General features: G+C 46.3%; 1 long non-coding RNA gene across 1 annotated transcript in view; it reads left to right on the plus strand.

The window, feature by feature from the left end:
- Positions 1-2100: 2100 nt before the first annotated feature.
- The window catches only part of LOC119620100 (uncharacterized), a 66860-nt gene continuing 44671 nt past the window's right edge, over positions 2101-24289 (plus strand). The window contains exon 1 of the long non-coding RNA XR_005236556.1: positions 2101-2244. This is a non-coding gene — a long non-coding RNA (uncharacterized lncRNA). The remainder of the gene's footprint in view (positions 2245-24289) is intronic.

The following is a 24289-nucleotide window of genomic DNA, read 5'->3' on the forward strand; positions in this document are numbered from 1 at the left end:
TTGCTCCCGATGCCGGTGGTTCCCGTGTGCCCTGTGTGGTTTGGAGTGCCCTCTTGGGAACTGAGTAACACACTCTCAAATGGTGTTGTCTCCTGAGCAGTTGGCCTCATCATACCTGAATACGAATGCAGTTGTCAAACAGGCGAGGGCTTTGTCATCTTCCCCACGGCACCGGGTGTCCTCACAGTGCTTGACACACAGTAGGTGCTTAGTAGACACTTACTGAGTGATTGGCTGGAGGAAAGAAGGGGGTTGGTTGAGAGAATCCAGGAAGACTTCCTAAAGGGTGTCATTCAAATGGTGCATCAAGGGGAAGCAGGGCTCTCCAGGCAGGGATGCCTGGGAAGGACGTCCTAGGAGGCGCCGCAGCCATCCTCTCTGCCTGGGATACTGTTGGCTTGCCTGCCTTTCTTAGCTGCCCACACATCCCTGAGATGTGTGCCCCCTGCCCACTCACACTGAGTAAAAGCACTCAATTATATGGATTGTCACAGCACTTTGTCACTCTCCTTTTGGTACCAGGAACAATTTGTAATTTTATACCTGCTTATGTAATATGATGGCTGGTCGTGTCCCTTCCTGTAGGTCATTAGCTCTCGGAGGGCAAAGACTTGGCTCATGCCTGTAATCCCAGCACTTTGGGAGGCCATGCGGGCAGATCACGAGGTCAGGAATTCGAGACCAGCTTGGCCAACACAGTGAAACCCTCTCTCTACTAAAGATACAAAAAAAAAAAAAAAAAAAAAAATTTTAGCTGGGCATAGTGGCGCGCTCCTGTAATCCCAGCTACTCAGGAGGCTGAGGCAGGAGAATCGCTTGAATCTGGGAGGCGGTGGTTGCAGTGAGCTGAGATCATGCCATTGCACTCCAGCCTGGGCAACAGGGTGAGACTCTGTCTCAAGAAAAAAAAAAAGAAGAAAAGAAAGGAAAAGTTCAGTAATATTTGTTGGATAGATGAATGCATACATTTAGGACACAGAGGGTGTTTTAGAGTCACTGAACAATGTGGTCCCCACCGGGGCATGAAAGGAGCTGCCCCGGAAGGGTAGGCTGGGGCTGGGTGAGGTGACCCTGCTCAGGTTCCAGTCCCGCAGCTGCCATTTTGGAAACAACCATCTTATAAAGAGAAGGTGAGACATTGGTGAGGCTGGAAATAGGGGAATGAGGAAGAGGTGGCAGGCGCTGGAGAGAGGGAAGGGTGTTCTGACGTGTGTTTCTGCGATTCTATGGAAGGAGTTGAGGTTGAACGCCTTACAAATATGTGTCACCTTTTTTTCTGGCCTCAACTCCACAAACAGTGTGCAAGTGCTCCCGGTTCTAATGATGGGAAATGTAGTTTCAGGGCTCATTCATCTGCCCCTTGTCAGCAATTTTCCACGGGCCCTCTTTTTTTTTAAGTCAGAAAAGATACACATAAGAAAATACAGCACATTGGAGAAAAATGCATACAAGCTAAACGCAGATCCATTGTTTACTGAGCTGGTGAACCCAAGGCTCCCTTGCAAGGCTGCATTAGGAGTCTTTGAGGAGAATCGATCCTATGCTGTGTGAAGTGCTCCTGTGATTAGGTTTTCAACAAAGACAGTATGAAAGGAGAAAATCGGATCCCAGTTTTTCTATGTGTAATAAAAAATATTGACAAAGAAAACTTACAGGGCAAAATCTCAAATTCTTAAGTCTCTAATCACACACATGTACACACAAGGTACACATTAATCCACCTCCCTTTGTATGAGGAAAGGCCACTGTGTCACAATTTCCCTTTGCTAACAATTCCATGTTATCTCTTAACTGGAATGGATTTAATAACTGGGAGACTGAGAGCCATTGAGCTTTGATGACCCTTTAGTGGCCTCAAGTTATAGGACAAAAACTACTGAGGAAGTATCTTCTAAGGACTTTGGTGATTTCCGTAAATGACTCCACTTTAAATTGCTAGGATTGTGTAGCCTCCTACAATTACTGGTGTTCTAATTTCCTGGGACTAATTTTAGAGGGTGGAAGATTTTAATCATGGAAAGGAATTGTTTCCATTGTTCAGACTAACTTCAGAAGCAGAGTTGAAAGCCAGTGCCAGAGAGAGCCCCCAGAACATTCCACAGGGACTGGGCGGGCCCGGCCCGGGGCCTGCCTATCGCCTGAAAGAGAAAACCTGCCGCGGAGCCGGGCTTCTCTGATCCTCCCGCCAAACTTTGTCTCCCGTTTAGCTTTCTTTGTGTCTGAGGATTTAGCAAAGGCCTCAGAGTGAGTTTCTGCATATCCTTTTTCCTCGGGAACCCCAGTGGCTGACAGGGCCCCTGGTAATGTGGCCTTAGGATGCTGGCCTTCTGAGTTCTGTGGAGGGAGCAGGCATGGGGGAGGGTTGAAGTGTGGGTCTCTCTCTCTTTGGCGCCTGCCCACATAGAGCTTTGTGCACCTTTCTTTCTCTCTGTTCACACCCCCGTGCCCAGGAGATGGGAGCAGACACCAGCAGGGCTTCCCATTCTAGCCGCAAGGAGTACCCATGTGCCTGGAAGGACATCTCAGTGTCCACCCTGTCCAGCCTGTCAGGCCGTGTGGCCGCTTCAGAGCTAACTCACCTTTCTCTCCTGTCCCTGTGAATCTGCACCCCCAACCTGCACCATCTTCAGCTCAAGATTTTGGATTTATGGAAAAGGAGTTATTTCATTTACTGTGACCTACTAAAGGTGAGCCACAAGTCCCAGGTGGCGGGCCAAGTCATACTGCTGGTGTCTGTGGCTCCCTTCCCTGCTTGGTCTCCTATGCAAGACCTCCTGGTGGAAGGAAGCCTCTCACACTAAGTTTTGTTTGGAAATTCCCCGTGCTGCCTTCCTGCCTGTGGAGTACTCAGTCTCTGCTTTGAAATGTCCTAGGAATGCTTGCATTGGAGGAAAATACTCAACACAATACATTTCAACAGATACAAGTTCGAAAGGAAACTCCCGGGTGCTGGGGTGGTCAGAAGACCATATTAATAAAATTTACAGTAAATGAGAAATGAGGAGAAAATACACATATACACTGTCTGTCTCCCGCTCACCATGTTCATTCCTAATACATTGAATAGTGGTTCATTTTCTTTCCTGTGTCTCTGATTTTTCTGCGAGGAACATCCATATAGACCATGGAAAGGACACATGCTGAAATGTGTCGTTGCACACCAGCCTGGGGACGCTGCTCTGAGTCACACTTCAGGTCCTGGAATCTGGGCTCTTGAGCAAATGTTACAGGTTTTCCAGTCCAGGATCCTGCCTCATTTAAGCTGGTATTTTCCTGAATGTTCTTCCAGAATGCCGTCCAGCCCCGCCTGAACAGTCCCAGGTAGAGGGAGGTCACCACCTTCCAGGCCACAGAGTCCCTTGTTGGGCAGCTCTATTGCTAGAAAGAAAAAGAATGAGAAACAGTGGGGTTAGGTAAAGATGAGAAGGATGGAGCGGGAACAGAAAACATTGCTAATATGTTGAATTTCAGCTTTCTGGTGACGTCTAGATATTTGGCCCGGTTTCCCGGTTTCCCGTTTGAGCCACACAGAGCCAGGCGATCTTTCACAGGCTTGGCACCCTCTCCTCTCTGAGAGCCGAGTCATGCTTCCTCTTCATTTCCACATTCTCAACACCCCAAGTTCCTTCAGTCCCTCATTAGTAAGGCTTGGTTTAGCTCCTCACCATTTGAGTTACCTCCTTCTAGACTAATCATAGTCAAACTGTCCTTGAAAAGTGTATTTCCCGGAGCCCAGCGTGGCGCCCTGCAGCGGGCATGGGCACGGGCACGGGCAGTGCACTGCATGGGATTTTTCCTTCTCTCCATCCGGGTGCCATACACGAGGGTTTTCAGCTTAGGGCAGCAATCGCGTTTTCAGTGGTTACGTCACACTGTCAGCTTGCATTAACTTTGTGGTCATCTCTGCTCCAATATCTCAAACTCTTCGAGTGAGTCAGTTGGAGCCAGGGTCAGGGGAGACCTTTCCATTGTGTCTTTGTGGGAGCGTCAGGGGATATTAAGGCAGTCACCATATGGGACCCTAGGAGAGGAGCCAGCAGGGAGGAGCGGCCGTCTGACAGCAGGGCCTGCGGGATGAGGGAGCCGCACCTGCTGTGAGAGTCCCTTCAGAGCCAGTGCCCCTTTAGGTGTGTGCACACTCTCGGGATGACAGAGTTCTGCAAAAACTAAAAGCTTCAGCTGGGCGCAGTGCCTCATGCCTGTAATCCCAGCACTTGGGAGACCGAGGCGGGTGGATCACCTGAGGTCAGGAGTTTGAGACTAGCCTGGGCAGCATGGCAAAACCCCATCTCTACTAAAAATACAAAAATTAGCTGGGCATGCTGGCACCCGCCTGTATCCCAGCTACTCAGGAGACTGAGGCAGGAAAATCACTTGAACCTAGGAGGTGGAGGCTGCGGCTGCAGTGACCCGAGATGGTACCACTTCACTCCAGCCTGGGCGATAGAGCAAGACTCTGTCTCAAAAAACCAAAAAGCAAAACTCTAAAAGCTCCTCCGTGAGGGGCTCAAGCATCCTTGTGGTGGAAAAGCAGGTACGCAGAGCGCAGCAACTGGGGGCCCCAGGCAGTGGTGTGCCCGGCAAGCCAAGTGGAGGGGAAGACAGACGCAGGTGTCAGGGAGTGGCGACCGATGGGGGCGTGGCCGCTGTCTAAAGAGGCGGAGTGGACTTGGAGAGAATTCTGGAGAGTGAAGAGACACAGAGCAGGCAGCAGCCTTGAGTTTAGTGCAGGGACTGAGTGGCTCCATCAGGCATATACACTTGGGCAGTAGCAGCTATGTTGTGATCCGAGGGCCACAGGCCACGTGGCTTGGGATGAGGGCAGTCCTTCCTTACCTGGTTGTTTTCTTAGTATAGTCTGAAAGGAGAGCAGCTCGTGCCTGGAACAAAGCCCCACCAAGTGCAGGTCACACGCCATGCAGATATCAAGGCAGATGAGAAGAGGCTTCTCTGTGATTTCCGGGAGGATGTTAGAGGGAATGAGGACCTCAGAATGGGGCCCGATGAGGTCCTGCCAAGGGCAGATAAGAGCCATTTGGGCTGTACATGGGACCTTAGTGGTATCCACAGATAATCTGGCCTGGGGGTTACAAGGCTTTTTTTATCCACAGAAATGTTTTAAACTAACCATGTGAACATTGTTTTAATAGAGGCTTTATGGTGAGAAATCACAGAGTAGAATCACCATTTAATTCTGTGGCTTCCTGAACGGAGCTGGGTCCAGGGTAGACCCACATGTTTGGGTTGTGTGGACTGGGCCACATCTGGGGTATTAGCAGTTCTATTCTGTTCTTCCTCTCAGCGTGTGGGGCTCTCCTGCATGGGAGCCCCAGCCCAGACAACGGAAGACTTCCCCACACACTCTGAAGACTTGGGGATAAAAACTTTTTGGTGCCCAGGTCAGACCATAGGGATGTTTAAATCTCGATTTTACCTTTAAGGTTTGAAAATCAGACCACTTTAATGTTTCATTTTAGACTTACTCGTGCTGTTTCCCTATTGCCGAATTTCACTTTCATAAGGATTTTACTGTAAAGGGGATTCTCAGGTGAGATTCTGTGGTTCACGCTTGGACATTCTAATCCATAAAATTAAGCAACAGATAGGATCACTACAAAAAACCCACTTAATATTGCTATGATGACATGCATGCCCCTTTGTAAACTCACTTGAATCATCAACATGTGTCTTTCTTCATGAGAATGTACAGACGCTGAAAAAGTCATTTTACACGTAAATTGGGTTGGAGATCTGTTTTAAGACGTGTGATACATTTCGATTTAGAATTTTTCCAGAAGAGATTTTTAATTTACAGGCCATTGACTTGCCTTTTCTTTTTCTCCCCCTTACATTGTGCTGAACTTAAAACCCATTTTAGCTGTTATTTTTGTATTTATTGGATTGCAACCCTCTTAATGAGATTTAAATGAAAAGTCCTGAAGTGCCCCATCTAGACTTCATATTGCGCCCACATGGCTTGCTGAAGCAGGTACCGTACCAGCGGGGGTCCCTCGCTGTCACAGCTGTACGAGCCTCCTAATTGCTTGTGACATGGCACTGCCTTTTGATCTTGACCATGTTCTCCTAATTATTTAATCTTTGACAACATGAAAACATGTTTAACCACATACCATGAATAAAGATCTAGCACGACTTTTCTCCTGAGGCCTAGTTCAGGCTGCATATTCTTTATGTGCACAGCAGCTAAGGCAAAGAAAAAAAAAAAAAAAAGGTTGATTTCCTGTAATCTGTTGAAGGGGAACTAGGGGATGGGGGTGGTGTGTGTGTGTGAACATCCCTCCAGCCTCTCCCACTCTAGACTTCTTCTGCTGAGACATTTCTGGTTTGTTCTGAATCACCCCTGGAGTTGTTGAATTCTCAAATGCACTGTGTTTAGGCTGACACTGTCTGACAATTTTTTCTAGCCTGGGGAAGGCAGGGAGTGGGCACTCATTGTTAGACAAGGAAACAAGGAACTGATTCTGGTGTGTTACACTTGTGCTCTTCTATTTAGGAATATTTATGTTTTATTTTATTTAGTTCACGTGTCTGTTTTCTTCAGTGGATTCTAAGCTGCTTGTTGGTAGGGCCCTTACTATGTCATCTATGAATCACCTGTGCTTAAAAAATAATTGCTGTGTGAATGAATGAATGAATGAGCAAATGAGTAAGTTAATTTCATCAATCAATGAGTGAACAGTAAATGACGTTTGTCTTTGGGGACTTTGCTAATGCCATATGTGTACCTACTGAGGCATCTCTGTGAAAGTCTCAGGAAAATCTGCATCGTTTCTTATTGGGGCATCTTGCTCTGTGCTTTCTCTGCATCTCTTCTTAATTATGGCAAAAAGAATATACCACATAAAGATTTTCCTCCTGGGTCTGAACAGTACAACCCAGTGTTCTGTAACTGACAGGCACGCCAAACTGTTTTGCCTGGGGCACCAATATCCACCACATAGGCTAGAAGGATTTATCTCAGCTCTTGACCTACTGCTATTTCCTGGCAGAATTGTTTGCCAGGGTAACAGGCTGCCTATGTATTTGATTTTAATATTTGTTGGGTAGAGGGTTAGGGTGAGGGGTGAGGGTGAGGGTTAGAGTTAGGGAATCGAGGCTGTGTGGGAATTCTCAGCAGTGGCCTGGAAATCGGAATACATCACAGGTTGCAAACTTTTCTGCAAGGATCAAGCTAATAACGTGTCAGCCTTGTGACCTTGTAGGTCTCTGTCTCAGTGGCTCAACTTTGCGGTTATAGCACAAAAACAGACCTAGACAATGCAAAATGGCCATGGTGTGTTCTAGTAAATCTGAAATTCGAATTTCTTGTGATTTTCCATGTCATGAAATATTGTTGAACTTTTGATTCCCTCCGCTGATCATTTAAAAATGTAAAAACCATTCTTAGCTTGTGGACTGTAGTTGACTACCCCTGCAAGGCAGCGACAACATCTACTTGTTGTACTTTGGGGGACCCATGAGAAGACTGCAGTGAGATGGAGCAGGACAAAGACAGCACCCCTACTGAGGAAGGCTTTCGCATGCAAGGACAGCATTGTCGTGAAGGACGGCGTTGTTGTTCACCATAAACTTCTTTTCCATTGGCTTCCAACAAGTTGTTAGTGGGTTTTTTGGTTTGTTTTTTTGTTTGTTTTGAGACAGACTCTCACTCTGTCACCCAGGCTGAAGTGCAGTGGTACGATCTCGGCTCACTGCAAGCTCCAGCTCCCAGGTTCAAGCGTTTCTCCTGCCTCAGCCTCCCGAGTAGTTGGGACTACAGGCATACGCCACCATGCCCTGCTGATTTTTGTATTTTTAGGAGAAAAGGGGTTTCACCATGCTGGCCAGGCTGGTCTCGAACTCCTGACCTTGTGATCTGCCTGCCTCGGCCTCCCAAAGTGCTGGGATTACAGGCGTGAGCCACTGCGCCTGGCCTTGTCAGTGGTTCCTGTTTGTTTTTGTTTTTTGAGACGGAGTCTGGCTGTGTCATCCAGGCTGGAGTGCAGTGGCGCAATCTTGGCTCAAAGCAACCTCCACTTCCTGGGTTAAAGCGATTCTCCTGCTTCAGCCTCCAGAGTAGCTGGGATTACAGGGGCACGCCATGGCTAATTTTTGTATCTTTAGTAGAGATGGGGTTTCACCATATTGGCCAGGCTGGTCTCAAACTCCTGACCTTGTAATCTGCCTGCCTTGGCCTCCCAAAGTGCTGGGATTATGGGTGTGAGCCACGGTGCCCAACCCTGTCGGTGGTTCTTAAGGCCATTCTTAACTTTAGCGTTCTACCTTTGGCTGTGTTGCCCTCTGAGACTGCGCGGCCTTTAACAGGCCGGGAGCTGGAACTTCAAAGTCCCAGAGTCGTCTCTGCAGAAGGCGTATTTCCGCCAGCATCCTGTTTCCTGTATAAGATTATGTCATGACTGTTGTGCCTGTCAGTTTGGCTACGGAGGAGAGATGCTTTGGGATTGGAACAAGTGATGCTATGGCGTCTGTGCCATTGAGCAGCTCCACAGGAGTGATTGGAGAGGAGAAGGATCAGGCAGTGGAAGCCAAGAGGTTCCCTGGACTTGAATGCCACAGTGTTCGCCGCACACTTACAGGGGCTACAGGTCTTCTCTAGTCTGTGTGTGGAGTCTCAGCTGTCCTATTTGTACCAAAAACATAAAGGGAAAGGGTGAAAGAGGTTCTTTTTGCCCTTCCCGTAACAGCATTTTTTTTTTTTTTACTCTGAATGAGTTAATCAAGCCATCACATATTCCCATGCCTTTATCATTAATTAGGTAAAAGTCTGGACTTCATGCCTGCAAGAATTGATAAGAAACCAATCCTTGGGATTTTAGACTCTAATTCTTTTTTTCTTTTTATAAAATTACTTTTGAAATGAAAGGAGATAGAGGGAAAATATGACACTGAGTCATCTCAGACCAACTTCATCCCATGACGTTTTAATTTCAGGAATATTTTGCCAGAACTCATTCCAGAATTGGACAAAAAAATAGAGTAAGTCTAAGGAAAGATTTACCTGCATTTTTTTTCCCAATTTTTTTTGCCAAGTCCTCTGTTCCAACTCCCATTTGTCACACAGGGCCACATTATCTGATACTTACGCCTGAAAAATAAGAACGATGCATTCACATATAGATGGAAAGTTATTTTCTTAGAAATTCAAGGAGCAAAATCAGCTGTCAATAAGCTTTTAGAAGGAAAGGAAAGGATTGCTAGGAATGTGAGTGTGATGGATCATTTCTAGTAATATTTGAGACACTATTTGCAACACCTGTCCCAAACTAAATAAAACATTATATAGAGCGCATGGAGCAACTTCTGCTCACATCTCATGTTTGCTGCGGGAATACAGAACGCACACACACTCATGTTATGGACACGTGTCAAATTGATCATACTCCAGAATCTGCATGATCAAACAGTTCTGAAGTAATTTTAGTCCTTGACATAATCCACGTCTCAGTTTCAGGACCTTTTAAAGCTGTTTCCATGAATACTGACTTAAAGTCACCCATGTGTGCAGAATGAAGAATGGAATGAGAAACACCACACTGCAGCAGAATGCAGAGGGATCTCTCATTTCAAAACAAAATTGGTATTTGGGTTTGCCATGACTGCACAACTGTACTTCTGCACAAGTGTCTTCGTTGCAGGCACATGGTTCTTTTATTTAAAGGTTTAGAGTGCGGGTCAGGGTCTGTGCTGATTTTATGGATCAGTTTTTTAAAACTTGTATGATATAAGGAAGGGATGAATCGAATTTCTTTAAATAATTTCCATACAATGTTATTTATTCTCATCACTTTAGAAAAATGTGCTTCATAGTAATCATTTGTTCTAGGTGGGCGTCACATAGGACTGGGTAAGTGGGTCCAGTCTCACCCAGTCCATGCACCCGTCATCTGAATAAGACACAGCAACATATAGGGAGGCACAGTATGGCTCAGCCTGCTGGGATAGAGTTGTGTTTGTCTCCGTTTTAGTGAATTCTTTCATTCACATTTCTCCATTGACCATCCTTCTCAATATAGAGTGTGAGAAATAAAAGCCTAGCAACATCTCAAAGAAGTGAGTTTTAAGGAGAGTTATAAAACAAGTGCAAAGACTGACAAAATAAACGCTTTCTGGGAATCCCTGCACGGGAGGATTCACCGAGTTTTGAGGGTGCGCTCATGTGAATCCACAGATCCATTTGTCGTAAGGTTGGGCCAGACAGGAGGACACAGTGGCGGAGACAAAAAGGAGTCCTAACCTCAAGGCTCTCCACACCTGGGCAGACAAACTGGCGATGGGAGTAACCAGACCTAATACAGAGATGGCAGTGAGGCTTGGCAATCCAGAGAACGTCCGTCGTGGCTCCAGGGATGTGGATCCCATTTTTAAATAATAAATGTGCAGGCCAGACAGAAATGCACCTGTGGGCTATGATTTGTAACCCATGAACCAAGTGTTCGCTGGGGGCAGGGTGTGTCCCCACAGTCGAACCACCCAAATGCACAGACAGAATGTTTGAACTCTGTGTAGCGAACAAAGGGCTATAAATAGAGCTGAGTTCTGGAGTCACTGCTGAATCTTGGCAAAGAGATCTCAAGATCACAATCAGAGAGGGAAGGCATCCAGCGAGCAAGAGGAGGAGGAGGAAAATAACAGCTCACATGCTTCAGGAAGGTGGACAATTGCTCATTTATCCACTCATTTATTCTTTTTAAAAATTGTTGCTGGTTTTGAGTAATATGTTGCCTGCTTTCATTATTCACAAGGTAGTCATCTCTCTGGGATGATGTCAAAACAGAATAAAAATGGTAAACATTGGTAATCTGTCCTTTGCCCTGCTGTGGTCATTCCTTGCTTTCCTGAATGCATTTAAGAAGAAAATTACTTCCTGGCTGCAGAGACTGTGTCTGTTGGGTGGTGGGACTCTGGGGATACAGTGTTAATGTGGCTGCCTCTGAAGAAGGAAAATCTTCTTATTCCGCACTTTCTAAGGAAAAGGGCAGCTTCAGTGAGTGGCTGAAGCTGTGAGGGCTTTTCAGACATCAGATGGGTGACTTTTATGAACGCTGTAGAAGATAACGTTGCATCGTGCTGGTGCTTTACATTCTAAAGAGCATAGAAAACACAGAGAAATACATTTCCTTTTACAGTAAAAACAACAACAACAACAACAACAACAACAAACCAAACTTATGTGCAGGTCCTCTTGATATCAAACCTGAATTGTGTGTCTGATCAGTGTTCCCTAGATGATGAACGTCAGGGAAGGATGACAATTGTATGGTGACAATTGGGAAATGAGGTGCAGGATGGAATCTTGGAGAACCGCAGACCTTGAAGAGAAAATGTCATTTCCGATGGGAAGATGAGGATGAAAGTGGCTTTCAAGCCACAGGACCCACAGGGTTGGGTGATGACATCATTCCAGCGCCACTGTCTTTCCCCTTGCCTTCTTGTCTTTCTCCTCGCTCCTCTCTTTTGTTCCCTGGTTTTCCTTCCACTTCCTGCTGCTTCCTAGGAGACTCAGGAGACTGGACCCAGAGCTTCAGCAAGTGAGTCTTTCCCACCCTGTTCTACTCATTTTTCTCAACCCAGGTCTGAAGACCACCTTGAGGGATGACAGGGTAATTCAATTTCCAATCGCATTTCATTCTCAGTCTCTCGGTAGAGACTACCAACAAGGCACCAATTAGGGGAAACAAGAGGCCCAAGGAAAACAGAAGTTTGCTACTGTATTGCCTGTGTGTGTTTTGACATTTAGTTTGAACTTCAACCTGGCCTGTGCTCCTTTGGGAGCTTTTAAAAAGAAATAAACTTCGTCTCATTACCATCAGATACAATGATGGGGGAAATGGGCTGGAAAAACCCTGAATCTTTTCTGAGCCCTATTTTGCGCTTACAAAGAGAAGGGCAAATTCTTCACTGCTGTGCCATTCAGCTATTATGTTTAACAATCTAATTAGAAAGGCCGGGTAGCCTATTCCCATTGTAAAAGCTAAGACAGTACACACAAGCAAATCCAATTAGACAGCTGTCCTTTACAGATCTGAGCTGCCCTCCGGCCAGGTTCTAATGAACGAGCCGCCACCCCAGCCCCTCCCTGCAGCCCCCAAGAGATGGATGTTGTCCATAAACTGGGCCAGATGACAGTGGCGGCACACTGAGTGTTGCCCACCCTGCGACAGGCATCTGCAGTTACCTGCTCATTGGCACGCAGCAGGAAGTCTTCTCTGGGTCTCCTGCCCAGCAGACTTTACTGCACCTTCGCCGGCCTCGGCTCCTGCCCAGACCTGAGCCCTGTTCTCCTTCTGGACTATAATGCCTGCCCCATTCAAGCAGGTCAGAGTCATGCTAACAGGTGGCAATAAATCAGAGCCATGGCTTTCGCTTTTATGGATGTTACTTTCTGCACACCAGGGACTTATTTAACTTGAAACAGACCAAAAGCTATACACTGAGCCGCATGTTTGCCGCGCCTTCGTTTTTCACCACGTATGGCTTAAATTAAGGCACCCTGTGTTGAGCAGATTGCTCACTGCAACTGAGTCATCTGTTTAGTGTTTGGCATGTCCCACAAGGCAGTTGTGGTTATTCACAAGTCTATTAATTAAAAGGAGAACTGGTAGGGGACTACCAAGTGGGCTGAGGGATCGTGCGGCCACTTCTAATCAAAAGCTGTATGAAAAGGTGCGCCTTCAGAGCCTCCTGTGCTCCCTCTCTGGGTTCATCTGGCGTCAGCAGTAATTGTTGGGACCCAGCTTGTGAAGAAACACTCTCGTCACCACTGCATCTAAAGAAGTTTTACGTCAAAAATTAGAGCAGTGTGATCTGAGTTGACAAAATTGAGATTGTGTGAAGGTTTCCATTTTTCACCCTTGAATTTCAACAGGTAATGACTCATTGAAAAACATCCAAATTATGTTGAAACTGCACCTTATCAGAACAGAAAATACAAATTCTAGGCAGTGGAACAGAACATACTGTCTATTAGCAAGGTGTAGGTACTAATGGAACCTGCCTTCATTTTCCTCAGCATCTCAGGGACCAAGTATTTCTCACATCATCTAGTTTTTCTCAAAGCCATGAAACAAGAACCACGGAACACATTTGTTTTATAGGTGAGGAACTGAGTAATTAATATTGCAAGCTTATCCAAAATAGTTTTACCACCTACGGTCATGGCAGAAGTGAGAATTATTGAATAATAATTGTTTGCTTATGAATTCCCAATCTTCTGACGTCGTCCTATGAAAAAGAACTAGATTTTGAAACTATCCTGGAAAGCAAGTGATGCATAGTTTAGGTTTGGTCAACATTTTGTGAAAATAACAGCTTGCCTTTCCAAGGATGTCCTATGGTAGATTGTTCTGGAAAGACTGGGTAGAGTGACTGCATATTAGCTGATGGGTACATAAGACAAATATCTTGGCAGATGAGACTGACATTCCTGGCTGGTACCAAGCACTATTTCCGTGTTTTGTGGGGTCTGGGAGTTCAGGGTAAAGTTGAAAACAATATTCTTACAGAAATGCAGGCGAGAGAGGCAAAGTCATTGGATTAAAGTAAGGGCCAGGGTCATTAGCAAATGATGATATCTCAGTGGCAAATCAGTTAGCAAATGTATAGTTGGTTCCATAAGAATGTATTGATTACCTACTCTGTGAAACCAAAGAATGCATACAGACTTCTCTGGGGCTCCAGCAAGTGTGTAATCCAATTGGGGAACCAGACACTTGACCCCCAAAACGTAACCAGTAATTTATAATGGCCAGCTTTATATTCATTGGAAATGGAGAAAATGCTGTAGACTGATATAGCAATGAGCAATGTATTTTTCAAGGTTTTAAAATAATTTGTAGAATAAATAAAGCTCTGAGCAGTAGAATTCTCAAATCTGCAGATAGCATGAAGTTCCAGTTATAGTTTTATGCTGGATCCATGAATAAGAACCTAAGAATAATAGGACAAGTTGGAATGGTGATTCTCACACAGCAAAATCTAATGAAAACAAAAATAAAGAACCAGACTTAGGTCTTAAAATGTAAATGCTTAATTGCCTAATGGGGCAAATATTTTTCAGCAGATTGCTTAACAAAGCCTGTTGGGGCTGGATGTGGTGGCTCACACCTGTAATCCCAGCACTCTGGGAGGCCGAGGTGGGCGGATCACCTTGGTGATCACCTGGAGTTTGAGACCAGCCTGGGAAACATGGTGAAACTAGATACACAAAAACTTAGTCAGGTGTGGTGGTGGCAGGAACCTTTAATCCCAGCTGCTTTGGAGACTGAGGCAGGAGAATTGCTTGAACCCAGGAGGCAGAGATTACAGTGAACTGATACTGCACCAGTGCACTCCGGCCTGAGCAACAGAGCAAGACTCCGTCTCAAAAAAAAAGCAAGGCCTGTGGGGTAAGTGAGTCAAGAGAGAGAGAGGAGAGAGGGTGAACCTGAATTAAGCAGCTGCTGTCAGGGCCCAGCAGCTGAGCGGGGCGTTCTACTCAGGTTTCCTCGTTTCTGCCCGTTCTGCCCACGGCAACACTGCCCATTGCTGAGCGTCACACACAGCGTGAGCATTTTCTCCTATTCACTGTGCAGGCGCACCTTGCAGGGTGGATGCCAGCTTCGTTTTACAGATGAGGTAACTGAGGCTCAGGAAGTTAAGTCCCTTGGCCAAGGTACTACAGACGGCAAAGGAGAGGAAATGTGCTATTTCTTAAAGTCTCTCTCTTGTGTTTTGAACCAAGCCATTCTGTCTTTCCAAGATGTGATGTAGCTTCACGGATAGGCATGCAGTACCCAGAGAAGGGGAGGCAGCAGTCCTGTTCTGGGGGCGAAGGTGGATTTCAGTAAGAAGTGTGTGATCGTGGCACCAGATGGCCTGGGTTCTGTTAAAGCAAGTTTAGGCTAAAGCTACCCTTTACATATTTAAAGTTCAGCCTAAAGATTCCTCTGTATATAGTGAATTCTAACCTAAATGGAGGTTTAAACAAACTGTAACCTACGCTTGTGCCAATCACTGAATTCTGGCCAGTCGCAGGCATCCAGTTGTTCAAACCTTACTCCAGTAAGGCAAACGCTGGGCTGTAACCAGTCCGGCTGTTCGTGTGCTTCCCTTCTGTTTGCTGCACGTCACTTCCCTTTTTGTCTATAAATCTCCTTCTACCACGTGGCTGTGCTGGAGTCTCTCTGAGCCTGTTCTGGTTCAAGAGGCTGCCCAATTCATGAATTGTTCTTTGCTCAAACTCTTTAAATTTAATCTGGCTGAGTTTTTCTTTTAACAGTCCTATTGCAGCTCTGCCACTGAGGTGCTGTGTGGCCTCAATCAAAAGAATGAAAAACAACAAACAAACCTCTGTGCCTCAGTTCTTCGTTCTCTAAAGTGAGAGGACGAGTAGATAAGGCAGCACCCACCCCCCTGTAGGTGGCTCAGATGATTCAATGAGGGATTTTATAGAAAGCGTTTTCAGGTGGGCCTGGCACCGTCTAAGGGCAGATGTTGTTATTGCTCTGCTCAGACCTGATAATACCAGGCCACACACTTTAGAGGCACCTTGGCAAGTAATTTTTCTCAGAAAATGACAGAGCCGGAAAACAACTTCCCTGCGGAATCATAGAGGATCTGAAGGCATTTAGTCCTATGTGATGAGAGCCGCTTAAAAATATTTGAACTCACTTTGCTCTGCGTTAACCCCAAAAAAGAGCAACAGAAGAAAATTAAGAGTGTTTTGTTTCATAATCTCCCCCTAAATAATGACATCAGATGTTTCCAGAAGCCCTAAAGCACTGCCTGGCACTTGGGAGGTGCTTCTGGGTCACCTCTGTAGGATCTTCCACATGCGGGGCTGTGTCCCCACATCACAGGTATCCCCATGGTCAGTGTGCTCCAGGCACGATGCAAAGACGCTGCTCAGATTCCTCTGGCCAGTGACCAGGCTCTGAGATGCAGGGAGGCAAAGTCACCTGTCTACCCTCACATTAATTTATTCAACAAATATTTATCGAGTGCTTCTAATGTTCTAGGCATTGTTCTAGGCACTTGAACAAAACAGACACAGCTGTTGCCCTGGTGAGACTGACATTCCAGCTGGGGCAGTGGAACCAGGAACCTATCAGCTTGACCTCACACAGGGGCAATAAATGGAACCAAATGAAACCACAAGTGTAAAAACTGAACCTTCTAAGTATCTGACACCTGTCTTTTACTCAATATGTATTCACTTGACCAACATCCAACTAACCTATTGGCTACCAAGCATTTGTATATACTGTCTATTATTTAACTCTCGGAGTGAACCTTTTAGGTAAGTATTAGTCCATTTCACAGGTAAAGAAGCAGGCTTAGGAGTATCCGGTGACTACAGCGACACCTGGGGATTCAGGCCCAACATGATTTTCATGACAAAGGGCTGCCCTCCAGATAGAAATCAAGTAGGCAGTGTATGTGGCATCCTCTGTGGCAGTTTCTCTATAAAAATTGGTACCCGGGATCCCTTGACAAAGGGACTAGTCAAGATTGGGCTGCCATCTCTAGACCTTCTGGCATATAAGCATCTGATGGTCATAAGCTGCGCTAGTGGCTCTGAGCTGTCTGCACATTCTAGCTGGGGATACTAATTCAATCCAGTGTCTCTGGGGGTGGTGTCTGGGAGATGGTTTTAAGGCTCATCACCAGGCTGGGCATGGTGGCTCACGCCTGTAATCCCAACACTTTGGGAGGCTGAGGCGGGTGGATCATGAGGTCAGGAGATTGAGACCATCCTGGCTAACACGGTGAAACTCCGTCTCTACTAAAAATACAAAAAATTAGCCGGGCACAGTGGCGGGCGCCTGTCGTCCCAGCTACTCGGGAGGCTGAGGCAGGAGAATGGCATGAATCCGGGAGGTGGAGCTTGCAGTGAGCCAAGATCGCGCCACTGACTCCAGTCTGGGTGACAGAGCGAGACTCCGTCTCAAAAAAAAAAAAAAAAAAAAAAACTCATGAGCTTTAAAGCTGAGGGATGTAGTGCAGGATGCATGTGGGGCGTGTTGGGCATAGAAATGGACGTGGATCTGACATGAGCTCTGCAAACCGCGACCAATTCCTGGCCTAGTATGGTGAGTCTGTAAGCCCCATGGCTCCTGCTTCCTCATGGGTCACTAGAGAAGGATTATGCATTGGGTGCTTCTCGCTGGACCTTTGCTTCTTTTGCAGTTCCAGGTGGGAGAAGCAGCTGTAAAAATGCATGAATTTAGGGTGAATAGGGTCCCCCTGTGTTCTTGGCACAATGACCTTGAGAAAACTGGTCAGAGGCAGCTACCTGCGGCAGTGAAATCTGTGTTGCTTGTGGTACCTTCAGCCCTTAGCAAGCAGTGGCTGTGTTCTCAGCTCCAGTGAGAACCACCGAGGAGGCTGTCGATGATCAGAGTGGTGTTTCTGCTGTCTGTCCCAGAGCCCATCACAGGCGCTCCCCAGGCAAGGTACTGAGGTAGGGAGCACTCATTTCCGCCACAGACGGATGGGACAACGGGGCTGTCTAGGGCGAAGGTACTCAGGAGTAGGGAATCATCCTCTCACGGGGCCTCTTTGGTGGCTGCACATCCTGAGAAACATCCCTCAAGGCTGGAGCCTGCTGGGTCAGTGCCAGCGCTCACACACGGCCCCACTGCAGCTCTGAGCTGCACAGATGGGAGAAACTGGGCGGCATTTGGGCCATGTTATAGCATATTGGGATAGAGGTGTGACAGCACATGATTCTCTCCCATGTCCAGGAGCCTCACATTAGGCAGAAAGTGGAAATTCAGGGCAATGTACATCTTACTGGGACATCAAGTCCTTTGCATGAGACATATGAGTTTAGGGTTTCTAAGACTTTCCCTTTACAATCCCATGAGTGTACTTCCTTGGGATAATTTTCTGTAGCTTAGATCTATCTCTAGGAAACATTCTTCTGGAGCTGAAGGTTTATCTTTGCTTTTAAAGTTTTAATCTCATTCTTTTCTCCCAGTCGCAGCCTCCGGGTGCCATGAGAAACAACTGTCCCCTTTTTCCTCAGTGGCACTCACATCCTCTAAAGACTTGTAGGCAGAGAGCCAGCAGCCATCTCTCTCTTGGTTCACTCATTTGTCTGCTTCCAAACTCATCTTTCTCCAACTTAGATACAGTTATTTTACTTTCCTAAATAGCCAGTTCCTTTTAATTAATCTTGGGACTCATCTCCGCTCCGACTGCCTTATGTTGGTAATAGTATAGCACTTTAAAATAGACTAATTTGCACATGTAGACATAGCTATAAAATTCACCCGTTATAATGAGGATATATATATATACTTCCACATTTATATGCAACACCTTCTGGAAAATTCTACTTCCAGTCTCCATCCCAACCTTGTCCACTCACATCATAGAATGACAGAGAGGCAAACATCTTGAGTTCATACATTCTCAGTCTATGCCAGGAGACAACTGCACAGACACAGTGTTTAAATGTTGGCTCTTGTTATACAAATTGTTTACATGAAAATGATCACAAAAATCACTTTATTTGATATAGGAAAGAAAAAAAATTTTAGTGTGGAAAGTCTTAATAGAATAGAAATGAATTCCTAGTTCTCATAGTCCAAAGAGGAGCCTTCCCTTTTCCATGTTGTTATAGAAATGATTTCAGGATGTACAAATAGGTACAACCAGCCAAACGGGATTATTTGATAAATACTTAATTTCTGCAGTGTCATTTGGAAATGATTGCAAATATGCCTCTTCAGATTGGAGGAAAATCCTGCTCTGAAGACTGTGGTCCATGCAGTCTGCATCGTAACCTCTGCAACATAAAGAGGAAGCCATGTGCTCTGACAGTCTGCGCTTGAGTACCTGTCCTGGTGGGAATGAGCCAAATTCAGTACCCAGCTCATAAAATCTGAATGTGTGTCTCACTAGGGCTGGGTTTTCTGGAGAACCACCCCATTCACATGGAATGAAATCACATCAAAGCACTGAAGAGAGAAGAGGCATCTAACATAATGTCCTAATAAAAAGGCCAGGAGGACTGGCCCTTATCTCAGGTATGCACACACATTAGCTCCTGCTATGGGCAACTGAGTGTTTGGGCATTGGGATTAAAGATAAAAAGAAATCATTCTTCATAATGAGAGAGAGTGCCAGGAATTTTTCTTGCTTCATGAAATAAGGTAATTCCCTGAGCTAAGAAATAATGAACAAGACAAACTGGCAGGCAGACTGGAGGGGCTCAGACAGGTGCCTACTTTCAAGGAGTCTGTAGGGCGAAGAGGCGTCTGCTCCCTAAGGAGGACTTTAAATAGCCATTTGTTACACCAATCTTATTAATAGACTGAAGTAGGGATGTGATTAGGCTGGGGTGGGGAATGTGTGTGGATAAATAGCAGTGGAGGAGATGTGCTTTAAATATTCTTTCTGCGTAGGATCTGAGAGTAGCACTAAAGATGATGTTAACCCTTTAAGGAGCCACCTTTTAACCAGATAGCAGTGGACAACAAGGGCATTTTCCTAGGGGTGGATCAGGCTCCGCTTTGAAACCCAGTCACCCCGATGACTCCTTGACCTTGTTGGGAGAAACAGCCTATTGTACCTGGCCCAGTCTATCCTGAGGGGATTCCGACTTGGAGGGAAACTCTATGTGGCAGGAGGTGGCTCTGGGGACGCTGTTTTCACGTTGGGGAAGCCCAGCCTTGTATCAGGGATGGTGCTGGCGAAACAGCACCTGAAACATGGCCTCCCGTAGGGTAGCTACTTGATTAATATCAAGTGAATGAGTGAATGATTTAATCAGCGATGTTCAGGTTCATCAAACTCCTTTTGACCTGAGCCTCTATCCAGAAACCTAAAAATATATGTCATTGGACACTCAGTAGGCTTGCTTCAACTGTCCCTTGTTCCTCTTTTTTTCTTCAACGTCTTAACTGTATGTGGGTTTGTGGAAGATACAGGAAGAAGGCACACTTCATTGCTGAGCCTGAGAAGACTTTGCAAACCTTATGAGAGCTCCTCTCATTCTACTTTCTCTCCAGTCTGAGCCCTGGAGCCTGCTGGCAACCCAGGGAGCATCTATCTGCCCCGTGAAAACTGGGACTAGCAAAGGAGCGGGTGAGGAAGCTGCCGTGAGCACTCCGTAACTTCCGCTGATTCTTGGCTCCAGGGATGCCAGGTGGAGTCGTGTCTCCGGGATTTGCCAGGTGGCTCCCAAATTCCTATTGTCTACTTTAGAGCAGTGAGGCTCAAATTTCAGCATCCCCACATATGCCTGAGGATCTTGTGAAAATATGGACCCTGTTTCAGCAGTCCCAAGGTGGAGCCTGGTTCAGCAGCCCCGAGGTGGAGCCTGGTTCAGCAGCCCCGAGGTGGAGCCTGGTTCAGCAGCCCCGAGGTGGAGCCTGGTTCAGCAGCCCCGAGGTGGAGCCTGTTTCAGCAGTCCCGAGGTGGAGCCCTGACTCTGCGTTTCTAGCAATTCTGCAGGTGACACTGATGCTGCTGGACCTCCGACCAGCTTGGAATTGAAGCAGAAGACACATTCTCTGTCTGAGTTCTTTTTTTTTTTTTTTTTTTTTTTTTTTTGGTTTTAATAGAGATGAGGTATTGCTCTATTGCCAGGCTGAAGTGCAGTGGTGCAATCAGAGCTCATTGCAGCCTTGAATTCCTGGGCTCAAGTGATCCTCCTGCCTCTGCCTCCCGAGTAGTGAGGACTACAGGTGCATGCCACCATACCTGGCTAATTTTTTAAAAAATGTTTTTGCCATGCTGTGCAGGCTGGTCTTAAATTCCCGGCATCAATTAATCCCCCAGCCTCGGCCTCCCAAAGTGTTGGGATTACAGGCATGAACCACTGTGCTCTTCCTCTGTTTGAGCTCCTATATATCAGAGCACAACCTCAACACTTGTAAGAATTTATTGAGCAACTTGGTGGTGCAAGCTAAGGACTTTAGTACTGACACTCATTGTAACTGCCTGCAGTGTGACCTTTTCAGAGTGCTGATTTCTCAGTGCAACTTAAAACTAATGGATGATGTACCTTCTAATTGTCTCCTGGATGTGCTGCCATTACTCTTTTGGGAGCACGGACACACACACACACACACACACACACACAGACACACACACACACGTGCCCCAGGTCAACTGTTACAAAGCTCCATCGCTGTTGGTTGAGCTCAGTGATTGTGTACACAGTATGCACCTGTGCAGGTGGGCCCCACAGTCCTAGAGCAGGGACGGCTTCTGGAAGGATAGTGTCTGTGCCTAAAGAGTCTAGCAGCTCACAAGGCTGTTGAGCACTTGGCAGTTCAACCTATGAATATCCAGTCTATTAGAAAAAAATACATATGGTATCTTTGAGTAATTAAATGTTTGATTGATTAAATAGCTTTTGGTTTAATTATTCCTATAGGGACTTTCAGGAGAAAAAAAGCCAACCAGACAAACAAAAACACAAGAATTCCATTTCTTGCCAAAATATTGGCAGTCACTGTTTTCAGGCAGGTGTGCACTGTATGCTTTGCGGGACAGGCCCTGTGAACTAATGTTCGAGGATGCTGTCCCCAGATGTGGGAGATTCCATCTCTGTCAGGTCACATGATGATGGACAGCAAGAGTGTTACTAAGGAGCCTAAGACAGAATTCCCAGACAAAGGCAGCCCTCTGCACAAACCCGTTCCTGCTTGGCTAGAATCCCTTGTCACCTTGGGACCACACTGCCCAGGTGTGGCTTTCGATCCCAGGCCTTTGATTACCCACAGGTCTCCCCGTGGCTCCTCCCCCGGCACTGAAATCATTTCAGCAACATTCTAAAGTGGATTTCAAGACATTTCCTAAGCCGTCAGGTGCGTAAAGATCAGTAAATAATGTGTATGGAGCACTCACCATCTCTGGACGTGATAACAGGTAGAATTGACCTTTTGATGTTAACGAAGTAAACTGCAGTGCTATTGGGGGTGGACAGAGGGTTTCTACTGAGAATCCATGTGCTAGCATTCTAAACCACGCACCACCCCGAGAGGAATTCCCGGTAAGCAGTGGGGCTAACTGAAACCCACAATGTTGTCTTTCTAAAGTACAGGCTCCCACACAGACCTGCTTTGCTTTAAAATGTCATTACAATGAACCATCACTTGAAAACCTCCATGATCTTGACAAAATTGGAACAGTGATATAAAAATAAAAGGTCAGAAAAACCATGTATGATAGAGCTGAGCTGGCCTGGTATAGATTTCTTCAAAGACCTCCTTTGCTCACTGCTAAAGCCAAGATGATGTGTCAAAGTTGTTTAAGAGAGGAATCATTTTTAATGAATGTGACCTCAGCTTTCCAAGGTGTTTAGGTCTGGGAACACTTAAAGTACATCTGTTATTATTTTGGTTGTGCTGAATTTCTTATTTTATATGGTTTCATTTCAAGAGGGGCTGTTCGAGGGAATATGGAGGTAAGCTCTTGTCACCATTTTCTGCTTGAGTTTTTTAGGATTATTTATGTCTCTAGTTCTTACTGATATTTCTTGCTTCCCTAAACTTGCCTTCTGGTAGTAATTTTACATTAAAATTTTACTTTAGAATTTATATCTCTGCCTTTGTGATAAAACCTGGTGCCAAATTGTCTCTCAGTGACTTAATTGGTATTAGATGTACATCCCATCAATCCCCAAATTTAAAACAAATCTGTTCCCTATGTGTGGTTTTGTACTAGAGTTCCTTTATGGAGACAATTCATAGAGACCTGGCTCTGCCACCTGTGAGTTTATCGTTTGAAAGCGATGTGAAGGAAACAGAATGAATCACAGATACATTCAGCATATGAACATGGGGTAAATAAAAACTGGAAAATAAGTCAATGCTTGAAGTGCAGACAAAAATGGTGCATATCTTCCCTGTCCATCTTCTCTCCCATTCTGTCATCTAATTCTACTATTCATCTAACTGCCTTTCTCTCTATCCCTTCACCCAGCCATTCATCCATCTATATGTTCACTCATCCATCCATCCACTCACTCAGCCATCCACCCATCCGCTCACTTACCCATCCATCCAACTACCCATTGACCCATCCATCCATCCATCCACCCACCCACCCACCCACCCACCCATCCATTCATCCACTCATCCACTCATCCACTCATCCATCCATCTGTCCGTCCGTCCGCCCGTCCACCCACCCAGCCATTCATCCATCTATATGTTCATTCATCCATCCATCCACTCACTCAGCCATCCACCCATCTGCTCACTTACCCATCCATCCACCCACCCATCGACCCATCCATCCATCCATCCACCCACCCACCCACCCACCCATCCATTCATCCACTCATCCACTCATCCACTCATCCATCCATCTGTCCGTCCGTCCGCCCGTCCACCCACCCAGCCATTCATCCATCTATATGTTCATTCATCCATCCATCCACTCACTCAGCCATCCACCCATCTGCTCACTTACCCATCCATCCACCCACCCATCGACCCATCCATCCATCCATCCACCCACCCACCCACCCACCCATCCATTCATCCACTCATCCACTCATCCACTCATCCATCCATCTGTCCGTCCGTCCGCCCGTCCACCCACCCAGCCATTCATCCATCTATATGTTCATTCATCCATCCATCCACTCACTCAGCCATCCACCCATCTGCTCACTTACCCATCCATCCACCCACCCATCGACCCATCCATCCATCCATCCACCCACCCACTCACCCACCCACCCACCCATTCATCCAGTCATCCATCCATCCATCCGTCCGTCCACCCACCCAGCCATTCATCCATCTATATGTTCATTCATCCATCCATCCACTCACTTAGCCATCCACCCATCTGCTCACTTACCCATCCATCCACCCACCCACCCATCGACCTGTCCATCCATCCATCCATCCACCCACCCACTCACCCACCCACCCACCCATTCATCCACTTATCTGTCCGTCCGTCCGTCCGTCCGTCCGTCCGTCCATCCGTCCATCCATCCATCCACCCACCCACCCACCCACCCATCCATCCATCCATCCATCCATCGATCTATCCATCTGTATGAAGAAGTTCATAGAATAGAAAAGAGTTGGACTTTATTTTATTTATTTTATTTTTTATTTTATTTTTATTTTTATTTTTTTTGAGACAGAGTCTCGCTCTGTCACCCAGGCTGGTGTGCAGTGGGGGATCTCCACTCACTGCAAGCTCCGTCCCTCGGGTTCATGCCATTGTCCTGCCTCAGCCTCCCGAGTAGCTGGGACTACAGGCACCCGCCACCACGCCTGGCTAATTTTTTGTATTTTTAGTAGAGACA

This window comes from Chlorocebus sabaeus, chromosome 3, assembly GCF_047675955.1.
Source record: "Chlorocebus sabaeus isolate Y175 chromosome 3, mChlSab1.0.hap1, whole genome shotgun sequence".
Lineage (NCBI taxonomy): Eukaryota > Metazoa > Chordata > Mammalia > Primates > Cercopithecidae > Chlorocebus > Chlorocebus sabaeus.